The sequence below is a fragment of the Diceros bicornis genome, chromosome 8, assembly GCF_020826845.1.
Source record: "Diceros bicornis minor isolate mBicDic1 chromosome 8, mDicBic1.mat.cur, whole genome shotgun sequence".
Lineage (NCBI taxonomy): Eukaryota > Metazoa > Chordata > Mammalia > Perissodactyla > Rhinocerotidae > Diceros > Diceros bicornis.
The window spans coordinates 19088148-19101743 of record NC_080747.1 but is presented as its reverse complement, the minus strand read 5'-3'; positions in this window follow the sequence as shown (position 1 = coordinate 19101743).

The window sequence follows — 13596 nt, the reverse complement described above, 5'->3', positions numbered from 1 at the left end:
GAAAGAGGGGAGTCAAAGATCACACCACGGCTTCTGGCTGCGCAATAATAGAATTGGTTTGTTGCTCCCCATATTTACTGAATGATTATGGAAGAAGCAGTTTGGTAGCCTGGGACAGCAGGAGGTTCAATCAAGAATTTGGTTTTGATAGCCAATTGGAGATGTAAAATAGGCAGTTGGATATAAGAGACTCAAGTTCTGGGGAGAAGGCTGGGCCTATTGAAATCTCAACATTGGAATCTCTAGAACTCAGCTTAGTGCAAGACCTATAATGGCTCTGTTGTCACCGGCATATTTATGTTGGGGTGTGTGTGGGGGGCTCTTTCTTGTTTCTTACTCTTCTCTAAGTTTCAGTTCCCAAATTTTTCTGTTTGATCTGATTCTTACCACCTATTAAGGATCTGAAGGAAAGAAAAATGATAAGAAATTTTGGGTTTTCTTTAGTTTTCATTCAAAATGGTACTGCTTTTGGAAGAAAACAGTATAGGAGTTGGGTGACCACAGAGAGAAAGATCTTCTAAATTGAGAATTGAGCCAGCTCTGATGGCCTAGTGGTTAAAATTTGGTACTTTCACCACTACAGTGGCCCGAGGTTTGTTTCTGGGTCATGGAACCACACCACCTATCTGTTTGTTGCCATGCTGTGGCAGCAGCTCACATAAAAGAACTGGAAGGACTTACAGCTAGGATATACAACTGTGCACTGGAGCTTTGGGGAAGAACAAAAAAAAGAGGAAGATTGGCAACAGATGTTAGCTCAGGGTAAATCTTTTCCTGAAAAAAAAACACGCACAAAAAATAGCATAAACTGAGAATTAACAGTGATCAGAAATATTTGGTATGAGAAGTAAACAAGGAATGGTTCATACTGTTTTATAATGACGACCCCAGTAAAATGTGCTTAAGCCATTCTTGAATAGAAGCTACAATGCAAAAATATATTAGATAAAATAATATGAAAAGTATTAGTTCCAATATTTCAAAGATACATTAGTTACAGTAGTAATATTATTCTTCTTCACTACCATAATTCTCAATAGCTCTTCTTGTTAACTTCCATTATTTCTGAATACCAGATAGCATGTAGGGTACTTTTCTTGGTGCTTAACATACCTTATTTGATCCTTACACTTTGTTATGATATTATTGATATCTCTGTTATTCAAATGAGGGAATTGAAAACATGTAGTTATTTTAACATGAGTAGTCCTGGAACAGAAGTTCCCAAAGTTATTTCACAGAATATCAAGTACTATGAAAAGAAAATGGTGGCCCTAGAAGATGGGGAAGTGTTAGATTAAATAAACATAAGCATGCTTTTTAGCAGGACTTCTCATGTCATTAATATGCTAATATTATATTGTAAATATCTAAAAAGAGCTATTGCATGTAGCATTTCTCATTTACTTGAGTATAGAACCAATTTTTTCCCTGGAGTTTCTTACAGTTTAATACTAGGAAGAACACATTTGGGGACACATCTCTTTAGGTCAACTTAACCCTGAGTAATGATGTATGTCCATAACTCCATTTTTCTGTGGTATTTTTCCCAAAATCTTCTTTCCTGGGCCTTCTATGTCATATTGCTATCAGCATTTGATACTATCTTGTATTTCCGATTTCTCACTACGTGCTGGACTTGGATGTACATTTTGATTGATGCACAGTTGTATGTCATGCAAACATGGTTTCACTTTGAACGTGATTTCAATTTGATGGATGCCTAGGGTGTTTGTCGTATGAGTAGGGCCTGGCCACACAGGATTTTCCTTTGTCCAACTGCAGCTACAAGCCATGACAGCAATACTATGGTCATCGCTTAGGCACTGGATGCTTTGTGCCACTCTTGGTCTCTGTCAACCTATCTCTGCTCTCCTCAGCGCCTCTCAGTTTGGTCCACAGCTGTCCCCAATCATGGATTTGGCCACACTCTAATTGATTTTGCACCAACATAGACAGAGAGTGCTTACTACTCCAAATACTTCCTATATCTGCTGAGGCTTAGTATGATCCCATTGCCCTGGCAATGGAAGCTTGGAGATCCTTGCAGAGTGTGAGGCTTCTCTACCTGGCCATGGAGTCACAGGCCTTTGTTCCTACTGGGACTAGTCTTTATGTGATCAGATAACATTTGTGCCTTGGTCTCATTATTGAGTTTCCACATTACTGACCATTCAAAACTGTCAGTTCTGCTTAAGGGACCCCATTTGGCTCTTGCTGATGTCCTTGGAAATTAAATATTTAACTGTTAACTTTAGTCCATGATCTGAAGATCAGCTGTCCATGGACAGATGCCTCAGACAATGATTTGCTTAGACTTCTGGGCATCTCTCAACCAAGAATCTCTCTAGCTGTGCTTTGCCTGCTATTGCTACACTGACACATTGATGACGACAGCAGAAGCTTTCATGTTATGAATGGTGACTGTGTGCAGGCCAAGGTTTTTATAAATATTATTTTATTTAACAGCCTTATGAGATAAGTATATTTATCCTCATTTTTCAGACAAGGAAATAAACTTGCCAAAGATAATGTCCCTACCATTAGGCAGGGACAAGAGTCAAACCCAGGTTTTCATCCTGATGTCTGTGCTTGCAAGACAACACTACCTTCCCATATGCATTTAGGACACTCAATCACTATGCTTTACCTGAATTTCCTTATGTTTTCCTTAATCTAAATTTAAATAGTACTCACTACAGAAAGCAAAGTTACTTTGTATCAGACTTAATTAATTAATTCCTGTATTCATTTGCTAATTAATCAAACATTTACTGAGGGCTGAGCGTTAGACACCATGCTGGGTGAGGGCAATGAGAAATCTAAAAACCACTTAATTTCTGATGTCAAAGGGCTCCTGGTTTTAAGGAGACAGAAACATAAACAAGTATGCAGAGAGTATAAAGGCTACTATCACAAGCAGTGAGATGTTTAACACTATTAATTCTTTAACTCAGTAGAATGATCAGTAGGACAGTGCAAGCACCATTACCTTGATGTCTCTAAACCTAACGTGTCTAACAAAAAGTAGTGCACATGCTTATTATAAGTATATTCTAGTAACACCACAGCGAGGTGTTTAGCAAAATACCACTTCTCTAGATATATAGGTAATGGTGCTCCCTTTTGTGAGTCATTTAGAATTCTCTAGATGTATGAAGAATTGATGATAGCTCAGAAGTGGAAGAATCAGTTTGCTCAAAGGGATCACAGGTAGGATATCTCCTTGCAAATTATTTATGCACCAGGCTAGACCCTCCACTAGGAAACAGGAGCTAAGTGGGAAGGCCTTAGGTGTCTGCAAGGTTTGAACTAGCAAATGTTGTCAATTAATGCATTGACATTTTTCCTTGAAAGGATATAAGACATAAGTAGTTCTACATGTGGGTGCTGGAGAGGCAAGATGGCGTCCGTGGGCAACATGGCTGACAGCCAGGCTGGGAAGGGAGAACCAGAGTGACAGCTGTGCCAGACACTTTCAAGAATGTAATTAGGTTAGGAATAGGGAATTTGGGGTGTGAATGTTCTTCACCGTATTTCCTAGGATGTATAGAATCAGAAAAATATACTTGATAAGATAAACTATATAATGAACTCTATAACATGCATTGGATCTTGTTATTTTTCCATAAAGTATCTGTTCAAAATGTCAGCCTGTTTCAGCTATTCTAAGGAGAAATAAGGAGAGGGATTTGCATCTAGGTTTGGACTGGAAAGAAAGAGAAGAGCTTCTTTGCTGGGATGGAAATGTGTAAAAAAGAGGGAAAAGTCAATGGGAGAGAGATAAATTTATGGTGTGGGAGGGAAGTGGGAGAAGAGGGATTACCGAGAATGATTTCAGAACATTCATCTACACAAAAATCAAGAGTTTCAGTAAGAAATATTAGGTCCCTGGAATTCTTTGGTAGACAAAGAATAAGGAAACAAACCCTGTTTTGACTGTGCTACATCGTCAATCCTATCAGACAGTCTAGGATCCAAAGGTCTCTGAAAGAAGAGACATTGTTAACAGGGACAACGATTAAGGGTGATCATTTATTTGCTATCTGCCTTGTCAAACAGGATTATACTGGCCTTTCAGAAATCTTAGAATTCTCTTCTCTCCACCCTGCCTGCCCCTCATCCCTTTCTGACAGCTCATTATTGGCATCCTAAGAGGGTATGTTTAGCATTCTAAATCTTGACTTGGTAGGACTGTTGAAATTTGGTGGGAGAATAATACTAAGTTTTAGTTAGGAGATAAATTGGTAGTTACACCTGTTTATCAAGGATCTTTGTATTATTCTTATCATTCTGGTCATTGCTAAAAGAAAAAGGTAAATGTGTTTGATCATTTATCCATTCAAACTTCTTTATTAAGAACCAACTATAAACAAATAAGACCAGGAAGAAAACGATTTTAATATAAGAGTCCTATGTTTTGATAAGTTTAAGTGCAGGAAGCTCCAGAAGCACAGAATAGAGACAACTTACCCAATACTGGTGGTGAAGGGTGGCTTCTTAGAAAAGATGACATTGACGCGGAAGCTTAAAGAAAGACTTGACATGGGTATTAGGCACAGACCATGGGCTGTCACTGAACTAGCAAGATTTGGAGGAAACAAAGATGAGTCCCTGCTCTAAAGTAGCTTCTCTCTCTTTAAAGACACCAGCAATTCTAGAAATTAGCATAACCATGAGATAGTAAATGATTATTAGCTGTGATATGCAATAGAGATAAGTTTATAGGAGGTCAGAGGAGGGAAAAGATCTCCACGGTTATCAGTATGGCCAATTTATAAATGACTTAATTTGGACACCCACTCTAATACCTTGCCATCTGCTTTAAAAGAATTTCCTTCCATTATGTAAAACACCTGATCATGGGGTGGTGCCTATATCCATGGATGCTTTTTCTTTTAGGAAAGCCTCATGTGCACCATTTCAAGTTGAGCTCCAAAGTCAGATTACATTAGATGTTCATGCTGTTTGCCACTTGGCAATTCTAATCTATCAACAGCTGTCTGGGTAGAGCACTTTTGTGCATAGGGCCCTTGGAAGAAGTCAGAGCTAAAGAAACTCACCAGCTCCTTCAGAGACAAAAACTCACAAGGCACATATCTAACAGTCCAATCTTTATGGCTGAGCAGGAGACCCACAGAATAATTTCAGACTTTTTCTTGGCATGTGGAATCTGTTACTCCTGAAACTTGAAAATGTATGTATTTTCCCCAAATGAGATGTAATTCCGTTGAGTTAATTATCATACAATTATAGCAATGGAAAAGAAAACCCTAATCAAACGTGAACAGCTTGTCTAACTATTAACCAGGCCATGGTGAACCATTACTCAGCTCTGACTTGCATGATCCATCATAGACTTTTGGCCCTCTGTGAACTAATGCTTAAATGAGTCCACAGTCATTTAAAACTGAGATGCCTGGCCGCCTGGGATCCTGTGATTGTCTTTAAATTGTTTAGTCATTATATTTCACTGGCGTGAAGTTATGGCAACTTTCCTCCTTCCTCCCATCTTCTCTGTGTGATAGGAAGAAGTGGGCAGGACATGACATGAAAGGCATAGCTTCCAGGACTCTGACCTACAAAAGCGGTGACTCATTTTAAAACATTTCTACTTATATTCTCTTAAGCCACTAAAAAATATTAGAAATAAAATGCCTCTGGATAAGTTTCCTTTCTAGGAAGATCCAGAGTCCAAAGCATCAAATTCAGGGTATCTTTTAATATTAATCCAACTTGATCTGTCTTCAGGCCAATTCAACTATTGCCATTATTCCAGCAGTAAAATGTAAAAAGACTCAGGTGTGGCATAATAAACTTTCAGTTTCACAGTCTTAAATACAAGAGGTCAGTTTGTATTGATACAGGGGTATGAAAGTAGGGTTTGTTCTGGTTGAAAAGGGCCAGATTGTTAGAACTGGGAAGAAATTCAGGAAGCATAAAGCCAGTCAGAGGGTTTGATACCACCTTTGGGGTTAGGTAATGAGACTGTGGGTTCAGGGATTCAGTTTAGCCCCAGGCACACTAGAAGCTAGGCATAGTACCCAGTGACAGACAACTATTTGTTCATCCTGACCCGTATCACACTGGGCATGCCTTGGTATCAGCCACAGGGGCCTCCAAGCCATCAGCTGCTCTGGAAAGGCGGGAACTGGCATTCCCTGTGGGACTGTGTGGTGTCAGGTACACAGTCAACATAAAGGCTGATTGAATGTAGAGCAGATTCATCTGTCTTGGGCTTTGACAGAGTGGAGTGTTTAGAAATGGAGGCAAGTAGCTGACTTGAATTCTGCAAACACAGACTTAACTACAGCAAATGTGCTCCTCTATTGACAAAGAGATCTACATAACATTTTGGTTTTCTATTGTTTCCTTGTAACTAGGGTCTGGGCAAAGCGGGGAGGAGGGAGGTGTGGAGAAAAGACAGGGGGGAGGTGAATCCCTGCTGATGTGGTGTTGAAGCTACCACAGCAACCACCAATGGCAACCACCCTAACGGCCCTATCTGTAAACAAACAGGCTGTTCCCATGAAAATTTCAGTCTTATAAGATCAAAATCAACAATCATATTGTGTCTTCCTTTTCTCCACTCCAGCCTTCTGCTAATGAGAAGAGAAAGGCAAATATCTCGGGAATACGAATCCAGTTGGGGTGAATATTCCAGGATGCTTTGAATGTCAAGGCTTGTCTTCCAAACTTACCTTGCTTCCTGTAAGTTTTGAAAAACTGAGAATTAGCTTTGGAAGAGATCCCCAGTAGAGGTTTGCACGGAAAGAAGATGCCAGTGAGAATGAAGCATATAAAAAAGGGCCCAGACCAAGGCTAGGCTGAAGTCTAATAAGAAGGTACAGAATAGGAAATGCATTAACAATTTCTGAAGGCCTGTGGTCCCTGTAGCAAAGAAGAGGGAGAGGGAGGAAAAGGAAGGAGAAGAAAAGCAAAGAACTCCAGAAGAAAGTGAGAAAATACTGGCTAAGGGGAGCAGTCTCAGCTTGGGGAGAAGGAGTAAGAGTGCTCAAGAATTCGAGAGTTGTGGTCAAGAACATTCTACAGAAGCTCTGTGGCATCAGAGCTCAGGCTGATTTCTCTCTTCTTTATATAGAATCTATTGAAGGTGATGGATCCATTTCCTGCATGTACCTCGTGGGGAATAGAGATTTCTCCACAGGGAAATAGGTTGGCTTGGTAGAGGTCCAATAGCTACTTTCTGCTTAGGAAATGAAATGACAGCAATGTATGAGGAGTTAATGACCAAAAGGGTCATGTGAATATTTCATCTTTAACACGAAATAGGACTGGGATGGATACAGAATTGGCAGAGGCTGCGTCTCTGTGTTCTGGAGGTTCATCACCGCCTTGTTTCCAACCACTGTGACCTTGACGTTTCTTGTCTCTGAATGAAAGAGGGCCAAAGTCAGCTTATCTGGATTATGTGCCCAAAAGATGTGAGACACCATGGATTACAGGAGCTTCGGGTGACTTCTAAGCATTTTTGTGGCCATTTAATGGCAATTCTTTTCCCAATAGAACCATTGATCAGAATTGAGGAAACTATCCTGGATGATCTGCTTCTTTAGGGTGTGGGGGCCAGCCCAGTGGCATAGTGGTTAAGTTTGCACACTCTGCTTTGGCATCCTGGGGTTTGCAGGTTTGGATCTTGGGCATGGACCTATACATGGTTCATCAAGCCACGCTGTGGGGCCGTCCCACATACAAAAATGGAGGAACGTTGGCACTGATGTATCTTCCTCAAGCAAAACAAGGAAGATTGGCAACAGATGTTAGCTCAGGGCCAATCTTCCTCACCAAAAAAGAAAGAAAGAAACAAACAAACAAAAAAAGAGGGTGTGATGCCCCTATCCTAGCAGCTAAACAAGATTTTGAAGAATAGAAGAATCAGATTCTGAAAGAGAACAATAACATTCTTGGAATTATTCACACATCCAAAGCAGATTTTGGATGTTTGCTGCCCATTAGATTTCTGCAATGTTATTTTGTCACAAACTTTAGCAAAAGTTTTGCCCTCTGACATTTTGAATAAATAGTAACAGAAAGTTCTCTTTAACACAGGCAGGTAATATCTCTTCCAGTCACCATCTGTTTGCTGTATGGCTCTCAGCAGTACCATGGGGGAGTCCATCTAAATTCCTGTTTTCCAGAATGTCCCCCAGAACTCTGAATGAGGTCTGATGATTGGGTTCAACCTTTTCCTTGTCCTGAATAAGCAGTTTGTCCGCTCCTTCTTTTCTCCTCTAACAATAGATAATATTGCCACTGAATAATTCAACTGCTTCATTTAGGTTGTGTTAATTTACAAGATATAATTCTTTATATGAAAAGAGTAATAACAACAGCTACCATGTGTTGAGTACACACTGTGCCAGGCAATGTATTTTGCTTTTATATGTCCTCTTATTTAATCTTCGTGGAAACTGTGCAAGGTAATTATTTTTGTATCCATTTTACAGATGAAGAAACCTGGGATCTTTCTCTGAGATTACGCAGCTAGTAAGTGGCAGAGCAGAAATTCAAATACAAAGAGACTCTGACTCTAGAACCCACAGGCAGAACCATCAAGGTATATAGCTTCCTTAAGACAGTTGATAAAAGTCTGTGATAGCAGTTACCAAATAAATGCTTAAAGAATTGAATTGAATTCAAAATTGAATAGAAAGCCATCCCCTTTTAGATCTTATCCTCAAGATAATATGCCTCTGACATTTTATGTATCTGCCTTTTAGTCTTGCAGCCAACCTGAGAGGTGGATCCTAAAGCTGGGCAGACCTGTGTTCCCATCCTAATTCCCCCGCCTCTAGCTGTGTGGCCTTGGACTGGTTATTCAACTTTTCTGAACCTCCATTCACTCATTTATAAAATTGAGATAATATTTTTTTTATAGAGTTGCAGAAAGAATTATGTGATATAAACAATGAATGCTCAGCAAGGTGGCATAAATTAGATGTATGAAATAACCTTCCTTTTTGTAACACCCATATGTCATTATCCACTTCTTTAACTAAGCAGCTGAAAGCTTCCTTTCCTGGAGAATAAGATCAAATTCTTCACTTTTTGGTCCTTAAATCCAATTATTTCCATTTAAGCCCACAGAATCACATTATATTTATGTAATATTTCTACCTTCTCATGTGATATCTCATAAATAACGGAGAAGTCCCTAATTTTCTCTTTTTATATTTTGATTCGTGACTGGGAACTGTCAACATCTCAATAAATAACCACTATCTTCTGCAAGTGACAGAAGCTTTTTTGAAAGTTAACACACTATATTGGTTGCTGATGCCTCCTTTCTATCAATAGACTCTTGGTACTGATCAAGGGCACTAGTGCCAATTGTGGGCCATTACAGACGAATTTGGATTTCATTGAAATCTGTAGAGCAGAGCTAATGGGATATATTGTCATCCTGTAGATAGCACAAGAGCTACTGTGGTTTACTTAATTTGAAGGGACATTTCATAATTCTGGCTAAATGGGAATCACAAGTCAGATGAAATTTAGGAGAAAATTATAGTGATCTTGCTCTCTAGAAGCTTTGAAAGAATAAGTTATTCTTGCAATCGGTAATGGCCAATGATAAAGTTTCTTTAGTTCAAGAAAGAAAGCTACTATTTCAGGAGTTGAGAGTTTCTGGGGCCCAATGACAGAAATGATCAATTCTTCACAAACTATAAAGGCTTATGATTTAAAAGCATGAAAAATATTAGTGTTCAATGAAGCAGTGTGAAATTAAAATATTTTTAGAAATATTTTAGGAGGACGTAATGGGTATGCTGGAAAAATGGCTGCACTCAATGTTAGGGTTCTAACATCAAATTTAGAGGAGAAAAATATTAAAATCAGGAATTGGGTAATTATCCTGTGCCAGGAACTATGTTAAACACATTATACATTATGCCATGGAATTCTTACCACAACCTCGTAGATACTGTCTAAATTTTAAATCTGTGGTTCAGAAAGATTAAATAATTTGCCTTAATGCATATAGCTAGCACACTGAGCGATTTGGACTTGAAGTAAGGATTTGTCAGAAAAGTGTATTCTCTTCCTATAATGTAAATCTTATTGCCTGCCTCATGGCTTGTAACCCTTCAGTATCACCCTACCGCCTGTTAGCCTCATTCTGATGAGACTGGGACTTCTACTCATTCATGGAGGATATAAATTAGGCGACCTTTGGTATCATACCAGGGATCAGTATTACTCAAGAAACAGCTAGGGTAGAATCTAAGATCAGTAGAATGTGAGTGGGGGAGATATTTGAGGAGCATATTTGAATTGGGGACAGCCCATAGGTCTACTTCTGTATACGCATAGGAATCGTGCTCTGCACTCTGGTTTGCCCAGCCATCTAAATGTATGGAAAAGGAGAGATTCATGCTGAGTATGAGCTAAGGTATGGTCTCAACAACAATCAGAAGGCAATAACCATTTATTGAGCAGCTGCTGTTTGTCAGGCACTGTACTAGATGATTGAGCTCTGATCCACTTAATCTCTACAATGTTTATTTTTAGGATAAAATGAGAAAAGTTTTGAAAGCCAGCACTTAGAAACATCAAACAAGTTGTGCAGAATCACGTATCTAGAAAATGACATATCTGAGGTCTAGGTCTGTCCAGTTCCAAGGGTTACACTCGTTCTGCTCTAACCTCCTCATTGGTTAATGACCAACATTTACCTGCTGTGTGCTGGGCCTGGTGCTAGGCACAGGGAATCACGGATAAATAAGGAACAAGGCCTACTCTTAGGGTTTTTCATGTTTTGGTCAATTCTCTCCTATTAAAAAGAAAGCTTCATAGTTCCTTGAACAAGACCGAGTCTTCTGTTTCCTCCTCCTCTGTTTTGCCCTGCACAATTTAAGTAAACAGTAGGCATTCAATGATACTAAATAATTGGCTTATGCATTTCAAGATCTGCTCATCCTACCACCTCCCACTTAAAGAGGTGAATCAAGGCCATTCCACCTTGAATCATCATCCCTCAACGCTTTGGAGAATTCAAACTTTGTAATTCCCTTGCGTTAGCACAATTAGCACAATTAGCGGGATTCTCTTCCACTATCAGAAGTGTGGTTAAGAATATAATGCCAGGGCCGGCCCCGTGGCTTAGCGGTTGGGTGCTCGCGCTCCGTTGCTGGCGGCCCGGGTTCGGATCCCGGGCGCGCACCGACACACCACTTCTCCGGCTATGCTGAGGCCGCGTCCCACATACAGCAACTAGAAGGATGTGCAGCTGTGACATACAACTATCTACTGGGGCTTTGGGGGGAAAAAAATAAATAAATAAAATATTTAAAAAAAAAAAAAAAAGAATATAATGCCAAGTGGGCATGAAGAGAAGCTGGAAACACCACCGGGAAACAATATGTAATAATCTCCCAGGTCTTTTCCCTCTTGGATGTCAGTACTTTTCTCTTACTGTCAGTGTCCTCTGTGCTTTTGCCCAGATCACAGAGGAAGGCAAAAAACAAAGCCCACTAATGGAAGTTGGAGGTGATGTCATCTCATTCAGCTTCTCTCTCTTCTCTGGGCTAGGGCATGGGGTAGGAACTCATGGGCTACCAATTTGCTAGCCTAGGCAACTGGAGATTTCAATCTCATCTTAGAGCCCTTCATCACAAGAGCGTTTAGAATTCCCAGGAGATGCCACATGCCTGCAATGATGTGCCTCACAGAGAAAAGTGAAATTTCTCCAAGTCTTGCTTTTCTTTTAGGGCTTGGCAAAGCACATGGTAGGTGCTCAATAAATATATATTGCGTGGATACCAACATGATTTTTAAAAGTGAATAAAGTTGGGGAAAGGGCTCTGTTCACTGACAACCAATCGTCCACAAGGCTATAGTTTTTACTAAATTGAACAATTACTTTGACATATGGGTACAAATAAACTAACAACGCTGGTCCATTCATTTATTTATCCATTCAGCAAGCAGTATTTTACAGAGGGAATTCTATGTAAATGGTATGGCTCTAGGCCAAGAAAACACAGTGGTGGATTCATAGACACAGTCTCAGCCCTAAAAGACTTGGCAAACTAGTGAGAGAAATAGTTTAAAATAAGAGACTAGACAAATACATATACCATATTATTTTATATTAAATTACAAAAAGAAATGGCTAAGGTTCTCAACTCAAAGTAGTAAAGGATATTTGTCTCCACCAGACTTTATGCTATTTGATATCGTCTTTCTTCTCCTCATCTGTTTAATATTCTCCAACTTCTTTTGTTTTACCCTCAAAACTCCTAACACATTGTCCTACGGTTAGTAGGTGTAATAAGTACACACTACCACAAATGGCAAATATTTGTTGAGCACTTTCTATGTGTCAGTCACTATAAAGGTGCTCCATCTATGTGTCACAATGAGCTATGAACTTAATAGAATAAGAGTTAACATTTATTGGGGACTTTTTATGGGTTAGTAGTCATGTTAGTCATGTAACATTTATTCATCTAACGTTCACAACATTCTTGTGTTAGTCAGGGTTCTCCAGAGAAACAGAAACAGGATAGATAGAGATAGAGATATATAAAAGAGGAGATTTATTGTAGGGATTGGTTCACATTATTATGGAGGCTGAGAAGTCCCAGGATTTGCTATCTGCAAGCTGGAGAACCAGAAAAGCCAATGGTGTAATTCAGTTCCAAGTTGAAAGGCTTGAGAATTGCTGGGCTGATGGCTTATGTCCTGTTGTGAGTCCAAAGGCCTGAGAACCAAGAGCAGCAATGCTCAAGGGCAGGAGAAAAATGCATGTCTCAGCTCAAACAGAAAGAGGGAGTTCACCTTTCCTTCCCCTTTTTGTTCTATTCAAGCCCTCAGTGGATTGGATGATGCCCACTCACATTGGTGAAAGTGATCTTCTTTACTCAGTCTACATATTCAAATGCTAATCTCTTCTGGAGACACCCCCACAGACACACTTAATGTTTTACCAGCTCTCTGGGCTTCCCTCACCCCAGTCAAGCTGACATGTAAAATTAAACATCACAATCCCTATGAGGTATTACTATTATTATAGGTTAAATAATTTTCCCAGGTTCATGCAACTGGCACATCTGGACTCAGATATGATCCCAGCTGGTCTTACTCCATGGTGTGCACTCATAACTACTGTGCTAGTGGGTTCATAGCAACATAGTCTAAAAATACATTAGAACATATCAGAATGCATTGCATCTATAAAAGAAATTATTATTTATATTCAGTTATAAATACACATTTATAGATATGTAATAGGTATATGTGTACAGAGTCACGATATAAGATTCGTTTCTTATGTGCATCATGCTCAAGAAAGCTTCAAAAGCTCTGCTACTAAACCATAGGAACCCCTAACATCAGTGTATGGAAATCCACTCTTCATCCTGGAAGTGTCTGCTATTTGAAATGGGCTTTTGGGAGAAAGCAATACAACTTTAAAAGTAGATGCGTTGGGGCTGGGAGGTAGAGGAAACAGTGAGAGGTTGGTAAAAGGGTATAAACTCTCAGTTTTAAGATGAATGAGGTCTGAGGATCTAATGTATAACATAGTGACGATAGTTGCTAACACTATATTTTATAACTGAAGTTAGCTAA